We start from the raw sequence: 23,584 nt of genomic DNA, 5'->3' as shown, positions 1-23,584 counted from the left end.
AATTGCATAGTGCCATAACTTCTGAGGTTAATACGTGGATGCTTTTGTACCTGCGCATACAAGACCAAAATGAGGGCGTGAAGAAAAGTTTTCATCTGGTTCCTGATGTGATAACATCGCAGGCACATATGTCAGAGATCCCAGAATAAACAAATACTGTTCACCACTAGGTCTGTTACGCACTTATAGGCACAAAGAGTGCAGCAGCCTGCGTATATACATAATTGTTGCCATTAATGTATACATTTTTCAGTGTTTTTAGCCACCTCTGTAGGCACGGCCATCTGGGGATGCAAGCTACAGCTGCAGAAGAAATGTAAAAAGACTGAGCATTCCCCTCTATCCTTCTAGGATGTCCAAAGACACTACATATATTTAGTGTGAGGTGCCAAGACTTCCTGTCCTGCAGAGGGCACCTGACCCTACGTGGCATTTAATGAACACTGAGACCTGTTGATGAAGTAATGGGTTCACTGCTTGGTCCTGTTTGTTTTTTGTTTGTGTAGAGCACCAGTAAAGTCCTCAGTAGCTCACCATTTTCCAATTCGGTGCAGCAGTAACACAAAGGTACCTTGAGTCCATTCACTTTCTTGCAATGGCCTGTGAGAGTAAAAATAGTGTATTCAGCTCTCTCAGAGAGCCGCATTTACAGCCTCCAACTCGTCTTCTCAGTCATGAGCTGTGTCTGATAACAAGCTGGGCTCTTGCAAATAGAGCGTGACCTTGCTGGCATCGGGCTGCTTGCCTATAAAAAGGATTTCACCCATCTTTATGCTAGTTCTCATTCGAAAAGACTTTAATATGTTTTCTGGATTTCTCTCCAGGTCACAGCTCAGAAGTAAGTTTTTTTTTTTTTTAGATCCTGTGGCACAAAGGACTTATTCAATATGCCAGTCTATGACAGCGAATCCAGTGGACTTGAACCACCCGCAACCCACTGAGCATTACTTAGGGGAGGTCCCTTTTAGGTAACAGTCAGTCCTGTGAGATTTCACAGGGACACCTTGTGGAACCCAAACCCTTTACATCATGAATAGGCCCACTCAAGAACACCAAGAAGCTATTAATATATTTTAAAGATTTATTAAACTCAAAATCCTGTCCTAGTGCACACAGTAGGAATAGTAACTATTATAAAAATAAACAAGATGTTGGCAATGATACTTGTCAGGAGGAAGAACAATAGAAACTATTGTAACATTATGACATTATTGTAATGTTTCTTTATGTCCGTACTCTCAAACCCTCCTTGCCTAGGCTGGCCAAGCAAAATTTAGCTCCAAAAGTGACACACATATGTTTCAAAGAGGATTCACACATATACCTTTTATGAACTACGGAAATAATGTTTATTAAAGAAACAGCAGCTGCTATTCCTGTCTCCGCATGAAAGCGGATATGTCCTGGAGTTGGCAGATAAGCCGAGTGAAGGGCTCAGTGACATCCTCGCAGACTTCAGCATGGTGACCCTCAGTTTCATTTCCCTTAAGCAAAATTTCTCTCTATATCATAACACTCTGTTCCAGTTTATATACTCTGTATGAACATCGTCGAACATTTTCAAAATAAACAATTAGTAGTAAAGCCATTCGCTGATTCATCGTCTGAGAAGCACCGCATATTGTATAAAAACAATAACTAAGAAAACAAATTGTATACTTCTATTAAGACTTGTTCGTTATTTGAAAACAATAGCTGGAAACTAATTTAAAAACTGTGCAGGATATATATTCAAGCGAGAAGAATGATCAAGTTGCAATGAATACCAACATTGATATACATGCATTTATACTTGAGACATACACCTAAATAAATGAACATTTATCATTCAAAAGGATACCTAGAATATAAAAAATATGAAGATAACTTATTAGGAAAGCGGATTCTGTAGAATTACATTTTGCCTATTTTTATATTATTTACTTTCTATTTTTCTTCTTTTTTATTCTTGTGATACTTGCTACTACTTATTGAATATACTCTTGGCTAACTGACTTCTAATAAGGGCCTATCAATTACTAATGCAGATCTCTTATGTGTGCTTACTTTGGGGGAAGAGGTGAGGAGAATCTACAAAAATCCTTAAGTCTCTGGCAGGTGATGTTCATTCCTCACATGGATTCCTTGTAGGCAAGTCTAGGAGAGATTTATGGGACACCACTTGTCTCCAAGTTGGTAAACTGATATGACCAAATGCAATGTAAATATTACTTTCCATGGTTAAACAATATTTCTAGTGACTACTGTATCCTCCCACAGAATCAGAGCCAGATGGGACCTGGACTCTTTTCTTCCCCCAATAATAGCTTTCCCATATTAACTGGTCGCATCATGATGTTCCAGCCAAAACTCCACCCATCCAGTTTGTAATAACATCTGGACATGTAAGGTACCAACTAGCATTAGTCCCTCAAACATTTTCCAGCCCCCATTGAGGCATGCAGAGCGGAAGGAAGAAAGCCTCAATTAAACATTTCACCACATGAAATGCTTGCATACCATGGGACCATACTGAACATAGCATTAACACATCCGGAAGAGGGAGAGTGGCAGAAAGAAAACTATGTGCCAGAAATATTATTACAAACAGTAATTACTCTTAATTCTGATGGATATATTTTCCTGCAGAGACATCATTTTATGAATGAGTCCCAAGTCAATACCCTCCAGGAGGTGGAACTGAGTAATGCCATACAACACAGCCCTGGTACAGACAGTAGTGTCTAGCAAATGTGTACCAGGGCAACCAAATGGTCACCCAACAGATTTTGTGTCAGCCATTGGAACTCCTTTGGAGAGAGGAGTAAATCCAGCAAAGTCCACAAAGAGATGATCATCCACCCTGTCCTGCAGGTACCATCAATATAAGATATTGCATGCTTGGGGTCTGATCTTTGCACCTGCTCCTCATTTTTTAGTAGAGGGAAGAAAGATGGAAAATTGATGAAGCGGCCCGAACCACAAAAAGATACCACTTATTGTAGAAATCAATTACCGTCACAAAGACCCAGTTTATTCAGGTAGAATTCGATGAAGACTGGTCTTATGGAGAAGGCCTGAAGTCCACTGGCCCTATGGACTAAAGTTATGGCCTCTAAAAAGTCAGAAGTCAAAGCAGGCAATTCAGCATCAGTTTAAATGAGGATGCTATGAAGAATGTTAATACAAGATTCAAATCTCACTGAGGAACAATACATTGGGAGAAAACAAGTAGGGTAATGTGTTGAAATCTACCTTTGTTCATTCCCCTGCCTCCCCCCTTCCTTCCCCTTCACTTTAGAAAGTTCCTGTACTTTGTGGACGAAGGTTCTACAGCTGACTCCAGCTGACTGGAACCTGATGGTGGTGCAAGACGCAATAAACTCTACTCTTCATCTACACGGTGTTACGTCTTTTTAACATTGGTGACGAGGATGGGATACGAACCCGTATGTGCACAGAAGAATAAGGGCCAGATGTATCAAAGGGTTTTATCCATTCTGTTTCTATGGGAAAATGTGTTCATACATATGGCCCCAAGTTACTTACCTTGGGTAACGCTTTTTCTGGTGGATACACTATCTGCCTGTGGATTCCTCACCTTATGAATATCCCCCTGCACCAGCATTCCACAGAAATTTTTCCTAGCTCTCCATGCCGACAAGGTCAAAACAATGCTATGGCTCCACACGCGGCTCTGCATGAGGTCACTGGAGCCATAAGAGGACCACGTTGGCGTGATGACGTCAGTTCCACCCATTTTTTCCGTGCCACCGAGGCAAACAGGCGGATCCACCATAGAGACAATGTATACATAGTACACAGAATTCAAACCAATACACCCAGTGTAAAGTGAAAAAGAGAATCAAACATTTCCTATAAACCTACACAAGAGCAAATAGAGGCAACACAAAATGACAACATGAAAAAACCATATTAACCAATACCTCTTTTAAAGTATAAAAGGGTGGACAATGGGGAGGCGGGTAGGTCAGTGAGGAATCCACAGGCATCTACAGTAGCCACCAGAAAAAGCGTTACCGAAGGTAAGTAACTTGTTCTTCTGATGGATACATCGGTATGTGGATTCCTCACCTTATGAATAAAATCTCACAGCAGTCCCTCTCCCGGAGGAGGGTGTCCCCCCTTCTATACCAAAAAGTCCTGCAAAACAGAGCACACAAAATGGCCGTCCTTCCTCACTTCGGAATCCAAGCAGTAATGTTTCGCGAAAGTGTGGAGGGAAGCCCACGTTGCAGCCTTACAGATGTCCAACACAGTTACACCCCTGGACAAAGCAGAAGTAGACGATTTAGCCCTGGTAGAGTGAGCTCTAATGCCTACAGGAGGCTCCTTACCAGCCAGAGCGTAGCAGATCTTGATGCACAAGAGGATCCACCTGGATAAAGTGCGCTTGTGCAATGCCTTGCCCTTCATACAACCAACATAGCCCACAAAGAGCTGATCATCCTGACGGAAGTCCTTTGTTCTATCAAGGTAGAAACTAATCGCCCTCTTAGGGTCCAAACAGGGCAGCCGTTCCTCCTCTTTGGAATGGTGAGGGGGACGATAGAAAGTAGGACTGTCCTAGATGGAAGGGAGTAACCACCTTAGGCAGAAAAGCAGCCCTGGTACTGAGTACCATCCTTTCAGCATGAATGGTCAAAAACTGAGGCTTTGAACTCAAAGCCTGAAGCTCACTCGCCCTCCTAGCCGAAGTGATAGCCACAAGAAAGACCGTTCTGAAAGTCAGCAGTCTCAAAGGACAGCTATGCATAGGTTCAAACGTGGAACCCATTAAAAAAGTTAACACTAAATTCAAATCCCACTGGGGCATAATAAAAGGAGTGGGTGGGAACATGTTAGTAAGCCCCTTAATGAACCTTAAAACTATTAGAGACTTAAAAAGAGACGGCTGATAAGGCAAACCAAGAAATGCCGATGAGGCAGACAAATATCCTTTAACAGTGGCTACAGCACAACCTTGCTGGGCCAAATGAAGTGAAAACAAAGAACATCAGAAAGATGAGCTTTCAAGGGATCAATAGACTTCTCCCCACACCATTTAACACATTTTGACCACCTGTAGGAGTAGATAGACTTGGTAGAGTGTCGCCTGGCCACCCTGAGAGGGAGACGGAGCGGAGGGTGCGACGAGAGGTTAAGAAGGTCTGTGTACCACACCCTTCTTGGCCAATCCGGGGTGATAAATATGACTTGGGCACGGTCTTGGCGAATCTTCCTCAGAACCCGAGGAATCAAGGGAATGGGAGAAAACGCGTAAAGGAGTTGTGAGCTCCAACTCAAATGAAACGTGCCCCCCCAACGCTCCCTGCCTCGGAAACTGGAGACTGCAGAATGACGGGCAGTGAGCGTTCTCGAGAGTGGCAAACAGGTCCATCTGAGGAGTTCCCGACGTCCGGAAGATGTGTCGAACTACCTCCGGAGAACTGCCGACTGAGACTGTCCGCACGTACGTTCAGCACCCCGGCCAGATGATTTGCCATCAAACAAATCCGATGGTCCTGAGCCCAGGACCAGAGCCGCAACGCTTCTCTTCAGAGGCAGTACGACCCTACTCCTCCCTGCTTGTTGACGTACCACATCGAGGTAGTGTTGTCCGTCAGGACTTGAACTGACTGACCGCGAAGGGAAGGGAGAAAGGCCTTGAGCGCCAAACGTATCGCCCGCAATTCCAGAAGATTGATATGGAGCAATCTTTCCTCTGGAGACCAAAGACCCTTGATCTCCAGATCCTACAGATGAGCACTCCACCCTAGGGTAGAGGCATCCGTTATCACTGTGGCCACCGATGGGAGGGCTTTCCTTGAGACAGATTGCCCCCTTACGCTCCACTAAGACATATCTGCTGCAGCTTCTCTGGAGATCCTGACTGACTCCTCGAGATCTCCATTGTGCTGATACCACTGCCTGCAAAGGCACCACTGGAGTGCCCTCATGTGCCAGCGTGCATGGTTGACCAACAGAATGCAGGAAGCAAACAGACCGAGCAGGCGAAGGACCTTCAGAAACGGAACAATCGCTCCATTGTAAAACAAGGGAATCATTTCCTGAAAGTCGAGAATCCTTTGAGGAGGAGGAAAAGCTCGACACACAGTGGTATCCAGTACTGCCCCTATGAACAGGTTGCGCTGAGAGGGCACCAGGTAAGACTTGGGCACATTTATTGAAAAACCCAATCTGAACAGCTGAGTTGTTACCTGCAGATGATGAAGCACCATCTCTGGCCTTCAGAAGCCAGTTGTCCAGGTAGGGGAAAACCGGAATCCCCGACCTCCTGAGATGGGCAGCCACCACTGCCATCACCTTGTTGAAGACTTGAGAGAATTACCCCCAGGCGTCAGACTGGATCCGGAAAGTTTTTTCATCAGCAGTACCTCTGCGGGTCGGAAGGTGGCGTCGGTCGGCTCCGTGTCCGTCGTCGGCCTCGTGGTTGCCGGGATGATGTCGTGGCAGCTACTTAGACGCCGCCCTCGTGCACTGACGTCAGTTCTGTACACAACTTTCCGCGCCAGAAAAGCAGAGCCATGCAAGACACGGACAATTGATGCACAAAACTAGGGCCATGAAACGATGTCCTTAACCCTAGAAATCAGTTCGCAGAACAGGGAGGATGAGTGGGGCGGTAAGGAATCTATAACCAACTAATGTTTCTTACAGATATATCGTCACCGAAGGTAAGTTACTTGTGCATCTGAAAGAAACATGTTAGTTATAAATTCCTTACCTTAGAATAGATACCCCAGCAATACCAACCCTGGTGGTGCGTCTGCGAACCAAGATCACACCAGAAAGTCCTGGAGAACAAAACGGCCAAAGAAGCTGTCTCTCTGGACTTGGCTGTCCAGGCAGTAATGTTTGGTGAACGTGTGCAGCGATGCCCACGTGGCCGCCTGACAGATGTCATTCAGAGGCACTCCTCTTCCCAAGGCAGTAGTGGCTGCCGTCGTGGTGGTGGAGTGAGCGCGTAGCCCCTGTGAAAGGCTCCTTTTTAGCTAGAGAGTAACAAGCCTTAATACACAACACGACCCATCAAGAAATGGTGCGTTTGTGTACGGCCCAACCCTTCTTTGCACCCACGTAGCCAACAAAAAGTTAATCATCCACCCCTAACTGTTTTGTGCGATCCAGATAGAAGGAGAGCGCATGTTTTGGGTCCAGAAGGTGGAGCCTCTCTTCTTCCTTTGGAGGATGTGGAGGCGGAAAGACGGTGGGCAAAGTTATGGTCTGCCTGATATGGAAGGCAGTGACAACCTTAGGAAGAAAGGATGGACGGGTCCAGAGAACCACCTTGTCCGGATGAACAGACAAGAAAGGAGGTTTTGAGGAAAGAGCCTGGAGCTCACTCACCCTTCTAGCAGAAGTGATGGCTACCAGGAAAGCAGTCTTAAGAGTTAAGCGACGTAAAGGACTGTTATTAAGCGGCTTAAAGGGAGCGCACATTAAGTAAGTCAGTACAAGATTCAAGTCCCGCTAAGACATAACAAAAGGAATGGAAGGAAACAGATGCGTTAAGCCTTTCAAGAAACGGTTCACTACCGGGGACTTGAAAAGAGAAGGCTGATCTGACAGCCGAAGGAATGCAGAGATGGCTGAAAGGTAGCCCTTTATAGTGCCCAGAGCAGAGCCCTGCTGTGCTAAAGAGAGAAGAAACAAGAGTACTTCAGAGAGAGGGGCAGAAAGGGGATCCACAGCCTTTGCTGTGCACCATGCCACAAAATTGTTCCACCTGCAGGCATATACCGTCTCAGTGAAGGGACGCCTGGCTGCCAAGATTAAGTCACAAACTTCGGGAGGCAGGTCGAAAGACGTCAACTGCCGCCGCTCAATCTCCACGCAAGGAGGTGGAGACTGGACAGGTTTGGGTGGAGGACCGTCCCCTGGTGCTGCGACAGAAGATCCTCCCGAAGAGGCAGTCTGATCAGTGGATCAATGGCCAAGCTAAGCAGCTCGGGATACCAGACTCTTCAGGCCCAAACCGGAGCCACAAGAATTACTTCGGCCCGGTCGCGCCTGATCCTCTTCAGCACTCTGGGCAGAAGTGGTATAGGCCGAAAGGCGTACAACAGACCGCAACTCCACTCGCGGTGAAACGCATTGACGAGCAAGTGCCGCTTTGGAAATTCCAACACGTAGAATTGCTGACATTGCAAGTTCTCTTCGGTGGCGAATAGATCTAACCAAGGCTCTCCCCACTGTTGAAAGAGACCTTGCACCACCTCCGAGTGAAGACGCCATTCATGATCCATCATGCACCTGCAGCTGAGTTCGTCCGCCCTGGCGTTCAGAGAACCTGCCAGGTGTTGAACCACTAAGGAAATGCCTTGATGTTCCAGCCATGTCCAGAGGCGAAGGGCCTCCTGACATAGGGTCCACGACCCCATGCCACCCTGTTTGTTGCAATCCCACATGGCGGTGGCGTTGTCTGTGAACACCTGCACTACTCTTCCCCAGACAGAGGGAAGGAATGCCTTCAGTGCAAGATGAATCGCCCGGAGCTCCAGGAGGTTGATGTGAAGCCCGGACTCCGCCTGAGACCAGAGGCCTCTGATCTCCGCCTCTCCCATGTGGCCGCCTCATTCCAGAAGGGAGGCATCCGTCACCACAGTGTGGTCGGGTTGGGAAGGGGAGTTTGGTCAGAGTTGGAATGTTAGAGATCGGGCGGTTGTTATTCAGGTCAGTGTGGTCTGCCGTTGGTTTCATTAGAATGGGTGATATCTGCCCAGATTTAAGGCTTTCAGAAATGACTCGTTGAAGCAGGGAAGTGTTAATCTTGGTCCATAGAGACAGAATCAGCGGTATGAACTCTTTTAAGTAATTGGCAGGGAGTGGATCGATGAAGTGGTTAGCGCGTTTCAGATATGGTGGTAAAACAACTAGAAACAGCTGTATGATATAACGCAGCTGAAGACAAGTTACAATAACACCAATCAAACAAACTGTCATGTGCTTAAGGACTACTAGTGTGTGGTGGCATCCCAATAGTGTATAGCAACCCATTAAATGCCACTGGCAAAGCACCTCCAAACATCACTGTAAACTAGATACTACACTTCTAGCCTGCACTGGAAGAGTACCAATTTAATATCTTATGTGCACAGCAGCGTGGAAAAGACCTGGTGCGGTACAAATGCTACCTGCAGTATAGTGACATTGGACATTCCACAGAAAGCCAACATATCAGTTGCACAATAGAATAGCATGGTCGCGAGTATGCGCTACAGAGGTACCAATTGAAAAAGGACCCTGTTCAGCAGCATCAATTATCGCCCTTTATCAGCACCTGTGGAGCCATGAACGATTATGCGGCAGATGCCCTCCCACTTAATGCCAGAACAGTCCATGCTTTATAACAAAACCACCATTATAACCAAGCGACAGCCTTCTCAGCTTGAACAGGATGAACGCTTTCACACTCTAACCACTAAGCATATCATGCACCTCTGTCAGCGTAGCCAGGTTGCATGCACTACTATGGAATGAGATCTGTTTTCAGTGAAACACTGCACCTTGTCATTCAGTGGTCAAATATCAGATTTAGCAAGTCAGAAATGAATCAGCTGGCACAAGCCGTGATAGGGTCCTGCAGTGGCACTACGTTCAAGCACAGACAAATCAGACGAAAAAAATGACAGTAATCACTTTAACAAGCTATGGTGCACTGCTACAGTATATAAAGCTTACCCAGAAGCAGCACCGTTTAAGTTATTTGATGTGCACTGCTATGCAGCTCACATGTAACCGGTTGCCATACACGCCTACGAGGCAGACAACATATCCAACAGCAGCATCAGTGTGACGGAACTCCTTAATAGCAGCATCAACATGGCTGTAATCTACTAGAACCCACTGCTAGAATGCGGGTCACCCCCGCTGCAGGGAACAAGAAGAAACCTACAATAGTACATAAGTGTATAACTACCTTACATTGCGGAGAGCATCAGCTTTCCCGTGGCACCTTTCAAACAGAAGGTGTTCAGAGCATAGCTACATTGTGGGGTAGCCTGAAAGACATGTGGCAACAAGAAGGCTAACAAACCAGCAAGACCTGCTGCTGGAAACAGAACAAACCTGCCACTCCAAAAGAAGAATGTCGCTCAAAGTTCGCACCCATGCTCAGCCCAGGTATACCATTTTCTTTCTATTCCTAGACATAATCGGCAGAACTATCATCTGCTGCATAAGACAAAATAACCATAACCCCAATATAAGTAGGCCTGTTCGAAGCCCCGGCGTTTCCTGGCAGCCAGGCCGAGGCAAGATACCTACTTCTATTCTCCCACCGGCTCCCTACACGTTTTCAAAGGATACTGAGCGCCAACATCTTGGATTGGTAGTCAAAGGCCACCACCTCGCCCTGAAACCGCTGCTCCTGGCAGGTCCGACAGGACACCTGGCTGCCGACGCTAAAATACTCCCCCGGAGCCGCCATCTTTACAGCACTAGTGATGAAGCGCTACCGATGTTGAAATAGTCCTGCCCAGAGGGCGGCGGTGTCCAGCCCACAACGAATTGTACACTTAGCTGCATCTCTCCCGGCGGCGACAGCCTGGGAGAGTACTGCCCAGGCCTCCTCCGGACACTGAGGCAGTACTTGCGCCACCGTATCCCACACTGAGTGCGAATAAAGGCCCAATAGACATGTGGTGTTTACGGACCGCAGACCTAAGCTGGCGGAAGAGAACCTTTTCTTCCCAAGATGGTCAAGCTTCTTGGATTCCCTTTCCGGCGAAGCAGTAGGGAAGGCGCTTTTAGAGGTGTAGGCTTGGACCACCAATCTTTCCGTGTTGGGAGAGGAAAGTGGGGTCACCTGGAGCCGGGCGGTGGCGTCGGGCGATCATCCTGTCCACGGGAGCCCCCGTGTTGAGCCTGGACCACATGCCCAAAAGGACATCAGTGAGGGCCTCATTAAACGGTAGCAGGGTTTCTGAAGAACTTGCTGACAGTTGAAGCACCTCAGTCAAGAGGTTAGTCCTGACCGCCACCGAAGGAAGCTCGAAGTTAAGAGCCTTGGCCACACTACGCAACACCACAGCGTATGATGCTCTCTCCTCCGTAGCCATGGTAGGAGGAGACAACATGCCAAGGTCGGGAGAAGTGTTTAGACCACTGGCATCCCCCAGTTCCTCTCTAAAGTCATGTTCAGACCCTAGCTGGTCAGTTAAAGGGTCACCTGACCCCTCCCAGTCAGCCGACCGACTAGGAAAATTTGAAGAGCGACGATGCTTCTTCGACTTCTTCTTATGCTTCGAATTACCCGACCCCATGTGCGAAGACTTCGATGACTTCAAGCCAGAATGGCGATGGCTCTGCGACCGGTCCCTGGACCTCCCTCGAACGGCGCGGAGCCGACTGCCGGTGTTCAAGCAGCTTTCGGGACCGCTCCAGCAAAGCCTTCGGCGTCAACAATTGGCAGTCGGAGCACGACTCGGGGTCCTGGTCATGCTCCAGGCAAAGAAGACACGTGGTGTGGATCCGCCACCGACATCATGTGATGGCAGGAACCGCAGTCCTTGAAACCGGGCATCCCACGTGCACCTTACGGAGTCGAAGACTCCAGAAAGACGTCGAGAAAAAGTTAGTCAACAAATGACTGAGGTACTGCTCTTCCCGGATCTGCGCTGGCTAGCGCGGAAAAAGAAAGAACGGACGTCTAAGTAGCTGCCATGACGTCATCCCAGCGACCACGACGTAGGCGTAGCGGACCGACTCCAACTTCCGACGCGCAGGTACTTCTGACGAAAAAACTTTCCGGATCCAGTCTCACGCCTGGGGGTAATTCTAAGGTAAGGAATCGATAACTAACATGTTTTTTCCAGATCCAGTGGAACACATCCAGGCGTATCTGTGTTCTATGACAGCCCTGCCCATGGATGTAGCCATGTCTGGAGAAGCAAGAGCGCCATTCAGGAAATGCTTGGAAGTCTCTAAACTATTGTTGACCAGTCCGAAAGTAAGGCCTTTCAATGTAGTTAAGCAGACTGACAATGCTAATTTTTATCAGCCCAAAAGGCACGTAGCTGTTGCAGTGCAAATAGCGAGACTGCCGGACAAAGACTTTTCAGCCCCCAGATTACAACCTCTCATACTCTTGGGCTCTAGGGGCCGTAAGGAAGGCAATTTGGATTCAGAGTAGCAGAGAAAGTTGTAACCACCAGGTTCTCAGGAGAAACAACATATTTTGGGTCACAAAGTGCAGGTCTGTGTCATCATGTAAATATGTCTGTGAACTGCCAGGCTCCAGAAGGGTTTCTATCAAATCCCCAGTATGGGTTCAAATAGTACCTCTTTATAATAAAAGATCTGAAACCACAGAGGAAGGTTGTAAAATGTGTCAAAATGTAGCATTTGGCCTTAGTGATGGGCATAGTGAATTACACATCTCCTGCTAATTTTGTACCAGCATAGTGAATGAACATTTCCTCGTTAGGTCTAGCTTGGTGAGTAACGTCCTCTTCTAGAGAGGTATCCAGACAGCAAGCGTTTTGTAAGCTTAGGCACAGATCAACATGGGAATTGTAAGAGGGAGGAGATACTCCAAATTATCAACCTCTGTATGGCCAGGAGTCATTATAGGCCATGGTAAGACCATCAGAGTCTGATCAAAAACGCTTTGCATTCAGGCAAATCACTAGGAAAGAGTTGTGCTAAGAATTTGTCATGTTTACAGGCCAGAACATTTTTCTTTATCACTTGGATCGTGTCAACAGACTTCAAAGGTTTTGAAGGTGGCTACGAGGTTGGCGTTGGTGGCCAGGTCAAAGGCAGTGAAGAGTTCACAAGGGTGAGCACCTTGGAGGGAACTAGCTTCAACGAAAAGCACACCAAGGCCAGAGGGGGCAGGACGTCAGAGCAGCCAAAATCTTTGAACTCATGAGTGGGCTTATTTTGGGGAATGGCCCATAAAGGGCCATCACGAAGTTATCTAGAATGGCTTGCAAGAAGATCTTGACCTGCACCGGGTCAGCTGATGGGGAGTTGAAATTTCAGGCCTCGACTTTTTCAATGTCACAAACACTCCAAAGAAAAATAAGAGACCAACTTGAAGACTCTAAATGGTCTTTGGAGTGGGGTCATCTCTTTGAGGAAGAAGAGGATTTTTTTCTTCCTTTCCTTTTTTTTGTGAGTAGATGTCTTGGGAGTATGAGGTTCAGCAACCTGGAACTTCTGATGAGTTTTAATCTTAGAGCGATCGCAGAAATCATATCTACGTTCAGAAGTGTCAGGTGGTGGCGAACCACCTCGACACTTAGGCTTCTGTTGCTACTTTGTTTGTCTCAAGTCTTTTTAGGAAACCCCAGACCTCCCTCCTTTACAGCAGGGGGCTTGCCCCGAGACAATGGAGAAGGTCTAACCCCCAAATTATTGCGTCCTAAGGTTGTATAAACGTCAGCAATAATAATCGGGAACTCGCGTTCCCGATCCAGGTCAGGTACCCCCGACAGGTGTTGACGAACCATCAAAGCCGCTGCCTCACCTTTAACATTAGAAAGAATAATACTGGAGACAATAGGAAAAATGCCAAACAATATCATCCCCAGATCTAGGGGAGGACCTGCCCCGTGTTTATCCTGTACCTGTTTAACCCCTTGCATGCCCGCCCCTTTCCCCGCCCAGTGCCGCGCCTTTCATTAGCGGGCGGAGTTCATGACGAGCTGGACTCGTCATGGGCACAGCGCCACCGCAGCCCATGACGAGTCCAGCTCGTCATGGGCACTGAAGGGGTTAAGAACGCTCGGAAGAACGCTCATGGAGGAGGTGCCATTGCAAAGTGTATACAATGAGGCAAACGCCATCCCCGAAGTGTTGCAGTCAGCTAAAGGATGGATTAGACCACTGGGCAAGCACATAGTAAGGATCCTATGCTTCTCAACAGGACCTGTAAGGGGAAAAACAGCATCAAGCGGTTCAATTTTCTGAGCAGTCCTCATGACTGAGGACATTTGCCCATCACCGAATTAAGTATAACAGGGTTAATCACAAGACCTCCACCCTGTGCACCCTGCACCAGAGGTGCAACCCCAGGAGGAGCTACTAGAAAAGAACGGGCAGCAAATTGGATCCAGCGTCCATAAAGCACAACAACCCGACAATAAAACAAACAAACCTCCGCTAGATTTGCATTAAGATAATTAGGATGTTGAGGAGTAAAACGGGCCAATACAGGCCAAGTAGCCCCATCAATACTCAAGGGGCCCACACGAACAAAGGAAAGAGAATGGGGTGTGGCACCATTAAACCAAATCTGATGCTCTCAGGCTGTAAGAGGAACCTCAACAACCGCATATGGACGGTAAGCAGCCGGATCAGCGGCAGGAGTATAAGCATGGAAAGAATTATCATTTGCATCTACAGCAGGAAACGTAACCCATAAGTAAAATACTTCAAAACGGTATGCAGGATCTGTCTCGACTACAAAGACAACTGGAGACCCCGTATTGGAGACTCCATGCTGCAACAAATGCTGAGTGAGGACAGCGTGGAAATGAGTCGGAATTGGAATTGGCTGCGCCATTACTGAAAGAGAATGGAAACAAACCGTAGCACAAAACGGGTTGAAAACCTTTTAAACTTCAAGCTTGAAAACCTACAGCAATAGGGGTACCATAATAGCTGAGGTGGCAAAACCATCCCACCACGGACGTCTCCGAGAGACGGTGCGAGGGTATTGTGGACACGCATGAGCGCTACTCAGGGGTCCCGTGAATAAGTACCAGACCAAACTTTGGCAGCACCATGTTACTGGGATTCTGCGGAGTCACAAAACTATGCTTGGGATTATGGGACTTTAGTACCTATGACCCCGGAACCGACTAGCTATAGTGTCTCACTTGTCCTAATCCTCACTCACAGAGGAACAAGTGATTAGACACCCCAGAACACAACACTCCTGACCCTCTCAGGAATCATGGTTGCAGGACACCCCTTTTTGCTCACCCACTCGTACTAGTTCACAATAAATTCTGACAGACACGAGGAAAGTTTAAAATATTTATTTTAACGTTTGTGCTCTCGTATGCACTATTAGTGCCACAACAAGTAGGATAATGCCTAACACAAATACGGTTAGCATAGTAGTTCGTAAATCATAAATGGACCTGTCATTATATACGACAGTGTAGCCTAACCTCTCTCCACTTCTACAGAAGCAAAATGAATATGTATATATAGATCAGAAGATCTCTAGGTGTTAGCAGCAGACCCCATACCTCAGTATACACAGATTAAAGCTCTACATCCCAGACGCTGTCACAATCTTTTCCCAGGGAAGGTTCCTCTCTAAGTGTGTGGTACCTATCTGTGTATACCTATATGACAGAAAGTGTGTGCTTCCAAACAGCTGCATTTGCGTCAGAACACTGGTTTTAACCTCATGTGTGGGAACATGAAGATCAAGGAGCTCTGCTGCCCTTTGCACAACCATAGTGAATTAGACACTTTCTTCCACAGCAGGTCTTGGGGTGAAACCAGATCACTGTCTGTGGAGGTATCCAGACTGCTGGCATCCTGGAGATCCTCATACCAGTTTCCCCTAAGTACGGTTGGGAAATCTGATGTACAGCCTCATAGCCCGCATTGTTAGTCCGTGCTGAATAGTTCACCGGAAGGTTAGGCACAGTGTCCGAATCAAAAGGGTGGTAAAGGAGTTGCACTTCAGAGGAGTATGCAGACTCAGTCAAGGAGGCACCATCTCGGAGTCAGGCAGCACTATGGATTTTCTGTCATTGTCTGGAATCGGCAGTTCGAGGTTCTGGCATTGGTTGTGGTGCCGGGTAGGAAACCGGTACTGAAGTCAGTCCGGAGCCCTGAACAGATACAGAGGACCCAACTGGTGCTGAGGGTCGAGATGCTCCCAAAAGCCCAGATGGGTTGCCTGTCAGCTTGTTGGGACCCATAGACACACCACAGGGAGACAATAATGTGCCAGCATGGCATTACGGAATTCCTCAATTTGCTGCAGTGTCGCTGATGGGCCCAGAAATTCCAGTTGGCACAAGACCATGGGCGGGATATACTCCAAAGTGGAGCAACTTTGGGAGCGTGACCTGGTAGCTTGAGGACACCGTCGTGCCTTATCAGGGCCCAAAAGTGGCAGACAGGGATGAGTCACCTTGGACTTCTTGCGCTTCTTTTTGGATTCTCCAGGGGACTTGAAGTGTGAAGAAGCCCTGTCACAGGAGAGACCTGGGGAGCGACACTGGGATATATTGTTAACCTCCACTGTTCCCAGCGAGGGGTCTTGTGGTGTTTCACCAAGAAGAGCTTAGCTTCCCGATCTTGAATGGTCTTGGAGTGCATCAAGGTGCAATCACAATAGGCCTCAGACTAGTGATCTGACCATAGGCACCACAGGCTGATTACATAACGGTTAGTCACAGACATTTGTTGCCTCATTCCCCACAGGATTTTAAGCCTGTAGACTTGGCAGATGAGATAATTACATTGCACGCTGAAGAGTAGAACAATTTGAGTCTCGAAGTGAAGTTCAGGATCAGCGTTTATTGGTGCAGAAAGAAATTAACTGATGTCAAAGTGCTCACATAGGTGCGCATGTCACATCTGGCGTGGAACAACATAGATGTGGAGCCATTGACAACGCCTGCTGGAGCGCAGGAGTACTGCTGAAAATGTTCTATATCCATGCTGACCCCTGGGAAAATATTCATAAGTTGAGGAATCTCAAGTTAGAAGTGTATCATATGTCATGTTTACCTGGTTTGAGCACATTCACAAAATAGGTTAACTGGGCAAAAAAATGATTAAAAACAGAGTTTTTTATTTCCCGTGATTTCCTCATAGGGCAAAAGCAACCTCTTTGGTGCCTTCTAAAGCTGAAGATTAGCAGCTCTGTAGCAGCCTCTCCATTGGCCTAATAATTATTGCCATAAAGGGTATTGGAGATAGACAGTGTTCTGGCCGAGGTACTTTTGGTTTGTTGACCTGCATCAAGACCACGGGTACTCATAGTACGGCCCGCGGGCCGCCAGCAGCCCGGCAAGCCTTTCTTGGCGGCCCGTGGACCTTGCAGACATCACACCGGTGTTTGTTTTCTGTTTTTTTACAGTTTCAGCATACAGACTCTGCTCTGTGGGGGCTGGGCGATTCAAGTGATAGTCGGAGTGGAGCTGCAGGGGCGCTAAGAAGAGGTGAAATACAACAAAGCCTCGTTATCATGCAAATGGTCTCTTAAAGACATGTGAAGTACTCAGGTGGGGCTGTGCGTGTGCCCTGGAAGGGAAGCTGCCACACAAGCGGGGGTGAGGTGACAAAGAATGACAGAGGACAGCAGGGTGTGAGAGTCGGGTGAGGTTACAGAGGGTGACAGAGGGCAGTAGGAAGAGACAGAAACAGACAGATAGAGATAGAAACAGACTGACCGATAGAGACAGAAACAGATAGAGGCAGAGACAAAGACAGATAGAGGCAGCGACAGATAGAGGCAGAGACAGATAGAGACAGGGGCAGACAGAGCTAGATACAGGCAGAGAGAGGGACAGACTGACAGAGACAGATAGAGGCAGAGACGGATAGAGGTAGAGACAGATAGAGACAGCGATAGAGACACAGAGAGAGACCAAGATAGAGGCAGGGACATATAGAGGCAGGGACAGATAAAGGCAGAGACAGTTAGAGGCAGAGACAGATAGAGGCAGAAAAAGACAGAGATAGAGACAGACAGAGACAGGGACGGGGTAGACAGATCGAGGCAGAGACAAACAGAGACGGAAAGGGAGACAGAGAGACAGAGGGAGGGAGGCAGAGGGAGGGAGGCATATAGAGACAGGGGCAGACAGAGCTAGATAGAGGCAGAGACAGGGACAGAGAGACCGATAGAAGCAGAAACAGGCAGAGATAGAGACAAACAGAGGCAGGGACGGGGCAGACAGATAGAGACAGGGACAAACAGAGACAGGGACAGACAGAGGCAGGGACAGACAGAGAGGGAGACAGAGAGAGAGGGGGACAGAGAGGAAGACAGAGAGAGAGGGGGACAGAGAGGGAGACAGAGAGAGATGGAGACAGAGAGAGAGGGGGACAGAGAAAGGGAGACGGAGGGAGAGAGATGGAGACAGAGAGAGATGGAGACGGAGTGAGAGGGAGACAGAGGGAGGGAGGTAGAGGGAGACAGAGGGAGGGAGAGAGAAACAGAGGGAGGGAGGGAGAGAGTGACAGAGAGAGGGAGGGAGACAGAGGGAGGGAGAGAGAAACAGAGGGAGGGAGAGAGTGACAGAGAGAGGGAGGGAGACAGAGGGAGGGAGAGATAGATAGAGAGGGATGGAGACAGACAGAGGGAGGGAGACTGAGAGAGGGAGGGAAGGAGACAGAGAGAAGGAGAGGGAGAGAGAGAGAGACGTGTATGCCGGGTCCAGTGGCTCAGTGGACGAAGGCGTCCGCTGCAGGGGCCTTGTTGGAAGGCGGACCCCGAGGAGTCAGCGAGACCACTCAGGGGGGGGGGCCCCCACACTGTACGAAGTAGCCGAGCGCTGCAGAGAAGCCTCCTGGGAGATCCTTCTCCTAGAATGTACTAGCACAGTAACACCACCACACCGGACTCAAGGAGGTTGTCTCAAGATGAGCAATTCTTTATCAGTACTTAAAAGGTTACGGGATCAATATGTACAGAAAAGGGGGATCAAGGGATCCGCAAAAAGTCTCAGTGTCTCGTTTTAGGAGGGAAGAGGTAGCGGGACAGTCTTTGGTAGGGGTTTGGTACGAGGGTACCTGGGGCCTAGTTCTTATCCTCAAGCTGGAGGACCTCCGGGTCTCGGAGGGGTCGAGCCGCGACGGCGTCAGCAGGGCTCTGGCGTTCAGTTCGTGGGGAGCCGCGACCAGGTCAGCGGGACTCTCAAGATGGTTTCTGCTCAGCTCGAGCCGCGATGTCGTCAGCAGGGCTCCGAGGGAGGTTTCAGCGAGGTTGGGCCGTGACAGCGTCAGCAGGGCCCCGATGTTCCGGGGGACTCCAAGGTTTCCGCAAGAAGGAGCCGCGACGCAGTCTGCAGGGCTCGTGGTGGTTTCAAGCAAGGGTTTCTTCTCCGTAGGGTCGGCCGCGATTCAATCAGCAGGGCTCTCGACTCCGGGATACAACTGCCAGTCTGTGGCGGGGTCGCCCCAGATATAGGTCTGGGACCCTTTGATGTCCGGACCCTTGCGCCCGGGGGGCGGAGAGGCCGGGTTGGGAGTGACCAGACGCCCAGCAGGAGAGGCGCCCGGCCCAGGAGAGATGGAGGCCGTTCGCACCTCGGTGTGTGGGAGTGGTTGGGGGTCCCATCGATACCGCCCTCTGCCAGGGAGATGGGGTGTTCACGTGATACCCCCTGGCCAGTTCTTGGTGCCTCAATGTCTGGGCCTTGCTGGGGCCGAGGCCGGGTTGAGCGGAGTCATGAGGACTGGTGTGCAGGGTCACGTGGTAGGCGGCAAAATGGCGGAGCCCCGAGGTGTAGGTGACCTCGTGCGGCCCGAACGGGTAGCTCGTGGGGGCTAGGGCGGGGAACGGGCCCAACCCCCGGGAAGTCAGGACCACGCCACGAGGCCGGGTCCAACAGGCGTCCCCCCCAGCCGAAGGCAGGGAGAGTCACCCATCTTCTTGGGGATTCTCCTCGTCAAGGCGGAAGAAGCGGGACAGGCCGTCCGCGTTGGCGTGGTCATTGCCGGGTCAGTGCTCAACCGAAAAGTCCATCCCTTGCAGGGCAATGGACCACCGCAGCAGTTTGGGATTCCCACCTCTCATTTGCATTAACCACCGCAAGGGCCGGTGGTCGGTCTGGACCCGAAAGTGGGTACCGAAGAGATAGGGCCGGAGCTTCTTAAGGGCCCACACTACGGCGAAGGCCTCGCGCTCGATGGTGCTCCATCGTTGCTCTCGGGGCAGCAGCCGTCGGCTGATGAAGGCCACTGGGCGGTCGAGTCCCTTCTCATCAACCTGAGACAGGACGGCCCCGATCCCATATTCGGAGGCGTCTGTTTGCACGATGAACTCCTTACTGTAGTCAGGGGCCTGGAGCACAGGGGCATTGCACATTGCTGCCTTGAGAGTCTCGAAAGCTGATTGGCAGCGGGGAGTCCAGTGCACCTTCTTGGGCTGTTTCTTCGAGGTGAGCTCTGTGAGAGGCCCAACAATGCTCCCATAGTCCCGGATGAACCGCCGGTAGTACCCAGTGAGGCCCAGGAAGGCCCGCACAGCGGTCAGGGTATTGGGGGGTTCCCATGCCTGGATGGCATTGATTTTTGGCTGGAGAGGGGCCACTTGACCGCTTCCCACCTGATGGCCCAGGTAGGTCACCGATCCTTGGCCGATCTGGCATTTGCTGGCCTTGATCGTGAGCCCGGCCCTTTGGAGGGCGGCCAGGGTGGCTTGGAGGTGAGTTAGGTGCTCAGCCCAGTGGTTGCTGTACACGGCAATGTCATCCAAATAGGCCGCGCTGAAGGCCTCGAGCCCGGCCAGAACCTTGTTTACAAGTCTCTGAAAAGTGGCCGGGGCGTTCTTCATGCCGAAGGACATCACCCGAAAGTGGTAATGCCCATCAGGGGTAGAAAAGGCGGATCTTTCTCGGGCGCCGGGGGTGAGCTGGATCTGCCAGTACCCGGCGGTGAGGTCCAGCGTGCTCAGGTAGCGGGCGGACCCCAAGCGGTCGATGAGTTCGTCGGCCCGGGGTATAGGATGGGCGACCGTCTTGGTCACAGCATTCAGGGCTCGGTAGTCTACACAAAATCGTAACCCCGGGGGATGGCCGGGGGCTGCGGCCTTTGGTACCAGGACGACAGGGCTGGCCCACGGGCTGTCGGAGGGCTCGATGACCCCCAGGGCCAGCATCTTCGCCGCTTCGGCCTGGATGCATGCCCGTACTCGGTCGGGTACCCTGTAGGCTCGGTGTCGCACGGGGGGGCTGTCCCCGGTGTCGACGTCGTGGACGCACCAGTGGGTCACCCCCGGGGTGAGGGAGAAGAGGGCTGCGTAGTTCTGCAGCAGTTGTTGACAGTCGATACGCTGCTCCGGGGTCAGGGAGGAGGCGAGTTGGACACCTTTGATGGATCCGTCGTGGACGTCGTTCTGTAAGAGGTCGGGTAGGGGCTCTGAGTCGTCCTCGCCCCCCTCGTCGGCCGCCAGCAGCAGGCTCAGTTCGGTCCGGGCAAAGTGGGGTTTGAGCCTGTTAGCATGTAGAACCCGGAGGGGGTTCCGGGGGGACTCCAGGTCGACTAGGTAGGTGACGGGGCTTTTCTTCTCCACCACCTTGAAGGGCCCGGTCCACTTGTCCTGGAGGGCGCAGGGCTCAACAGGGGCCATGACCCAGACTTGCTGGCCTGGCTCGAACTCAATGGTAGAGGTGTTCCGATCGTACCACCGCTTCATGTCCTCCTGGCTGGCCTCGAGGTTGGCTTCGGCCATGGCTCGGAACTTGCGGGTCTGGTTTCGTAGGGTCAGGAGGTATCGGTAGACGTCAGGAGGGGCGCCTTGGAGCTTCGTCTCCCAGCCCTCCTTGACCAGGCTGAGCGGTCCGCGGACCGGATGTCCGTACAATAGTTCAAACGGGCTGAACCCCAGGGACTTCTGCGGGACCTCCCGATAGGCGAACAGGAGGCATGGTAGTAGGACATCCCATCTCCGCCGGAGGGGCTCTTCCAAGCCCTGAATCATTCCCTTCAGGGTTCTGTTAAAGCGCTCGACCAGCCCGTTCCCCTGAGGGTGATAGGGGGTTGTGAATTTGTACGTGACCCCGCACTGTTGCCACAGGGACCGCATGTACTTGGAGATGAAGTTTGTGCCCCGGTCGCTCACCACTTCGCGGGGAAATCCCACTCGGGAGAAGATCCCCATTAAGGCCCGGCCCACCACGGGGGCCGTTACAGTTCTTAGCGGGACCGCCTCCGGGTACCGGGTGGCGTGGTCCACGAGGACCAGGATGAAGCGGTGGCCCAGGGCGGTCCGGGGGTCCAGGGGCCCCACGATGTCGATCCCGACCCGTTCGAACGGGGTGCTGACGGCTGGAAAGGGCTGGAGGGGGGCCTTGACCCGACCCCCCCGTCTTCCCGCTGGCTTGGCAGGTCTGGCAGGACCGGCAGTGGTGGTCCACGTCTCTCCGCATCCGGGGCCAGTAGAAGGGGGTCACCAGACGGCTGTAAGTTTTGTCTTGCCCTAGGTGTCCGGCGAGGGGCACGTCATGTGCCAGGTTGAGAAGGAACTCCCGGAAGCGGAGGGGTACCACCAACACGCGGCTGGCCCCAAGTTCTGCCATTTTCTGTTCACTGTACAATAGGCCCTCGGCCCAGTAGACCCAGTGGGTGCCGGTCTGGTCCCCGTTGGCTTGTGCGGACGCTTGTTGTCGGACCCCTTCGAGAGAGGGACAGGACTGTTGCTCGTGCTGGAACTGCTCTCGGGTGGGGCCCCCTTCGTGGCGCCATTGTGCAAGTTCTGGTAGGGCGCCTAGGGAAGCAATCTCTTCGGGGGAGGGTTCAGTAGGTCCAGTGTCGGTGTCCGCCTCCCCCTCGCTGCAGGCGGGGGGTGGTGCAAGCCCCTCGGGCTGGGCGGCACCGGGGGCCAGGGACGAGCGGGGGGCCTGGGCGGTCATGGACCGGGTGATGGCGCAGGCCCATTCGGACAGTCCCAGCATTCGGAGGTGCTCTCGTCGCTCCACTTGAGCCCAGGGGGAACTCTCCAGGTCGTTCCCCAGGAGGCAGTCTACTGGTGCGTCGTCGCGGACAGTCACTTTTAGTAGGCCTGTCACCCCTCCCCACTCGAAGGGGACCAGGGCCATCTGGCACAGGCTTTCGCTGTTGTCGGCCGTCCGGACGGGGCACAGCACATTTGGTAGGATCTGTTCGGGGGTCACCAGGTGGCAGCGGACAGCGGTGACACTGGCGCCGGTGTCACGAAGGGCTTCGGCCCGTTGTCCATTGACGGTGACCTGCTGCCGGTACTTCTGGGTGTTGTTTGGGATGGGGGTGCGGGGCACCATTTCTCGGCGGCCCAGGCAGACCAGGGCCATGGCCGCCGGCTCCCATTCGGTGGTTCCTCGGTCGAGGGTTTCTTCTTCTTCTTCTCCTTCCCCCAGGGCGGCGGCCGCCAGCTGTCGGGGCGGGGGCCCGCCGGCCCCGCTTCTTCGGTTCAGGGGGCAGACCGGATCGCTGGCATAGTGTCCGGTTTGTTGGCAGCCGTAGCATGTTACTGGGGGCCGTGGTCCGGTTCTGGCTGGGGTCGCCCCTCTTCGGGCTGGGCTCGGGGAGAGGTGTTGCTGTGGCGGCCCTCGAGGTGGGCTCCTGGGGGCCCCGGCGGGGGGGTCCCGGTTCCTGTTCGGCCCTCCCCCTCCACCGCGTTGGCGGGGAGGTCCGGTGGGGCTCCTCTGGTACTCCCCCATCGAGTTCCGGGGGACTCGGGTGTTGACCCATCGATCGGCCTCGACGGCGAGTTTTCGTGGGTCGGTCAGCTTGCTGTCGAGGAGGTGTTGCCTCAGCTCCACGAAGCAATTGTTGGAGAGATGTTCCCAAACAATGAGGTCGACCAGCTGCCCGTAGGTGGTGACTTTACTACCCTTGATCCATCCTTCTAGGGCCCGGCTAAAAAAGTCCACATATTCCACCCAGGTAGTAC

Source organism: Triturus cristatus, chromosome 1_1, assembly GCF_964204655.1.
Source record: "Triturus cristatus chromosome 1_1, aTriCri1.1, whole genome shotgun sequence".
Lineage (NCBI taxonomy): Eukaryota > Metazoa > Chordata > Amphibia > Caudata > Salamandridae > Triturus > Triturus cristatus.
Note: the sequence above shows the minus strand (reverse complement) of the source record.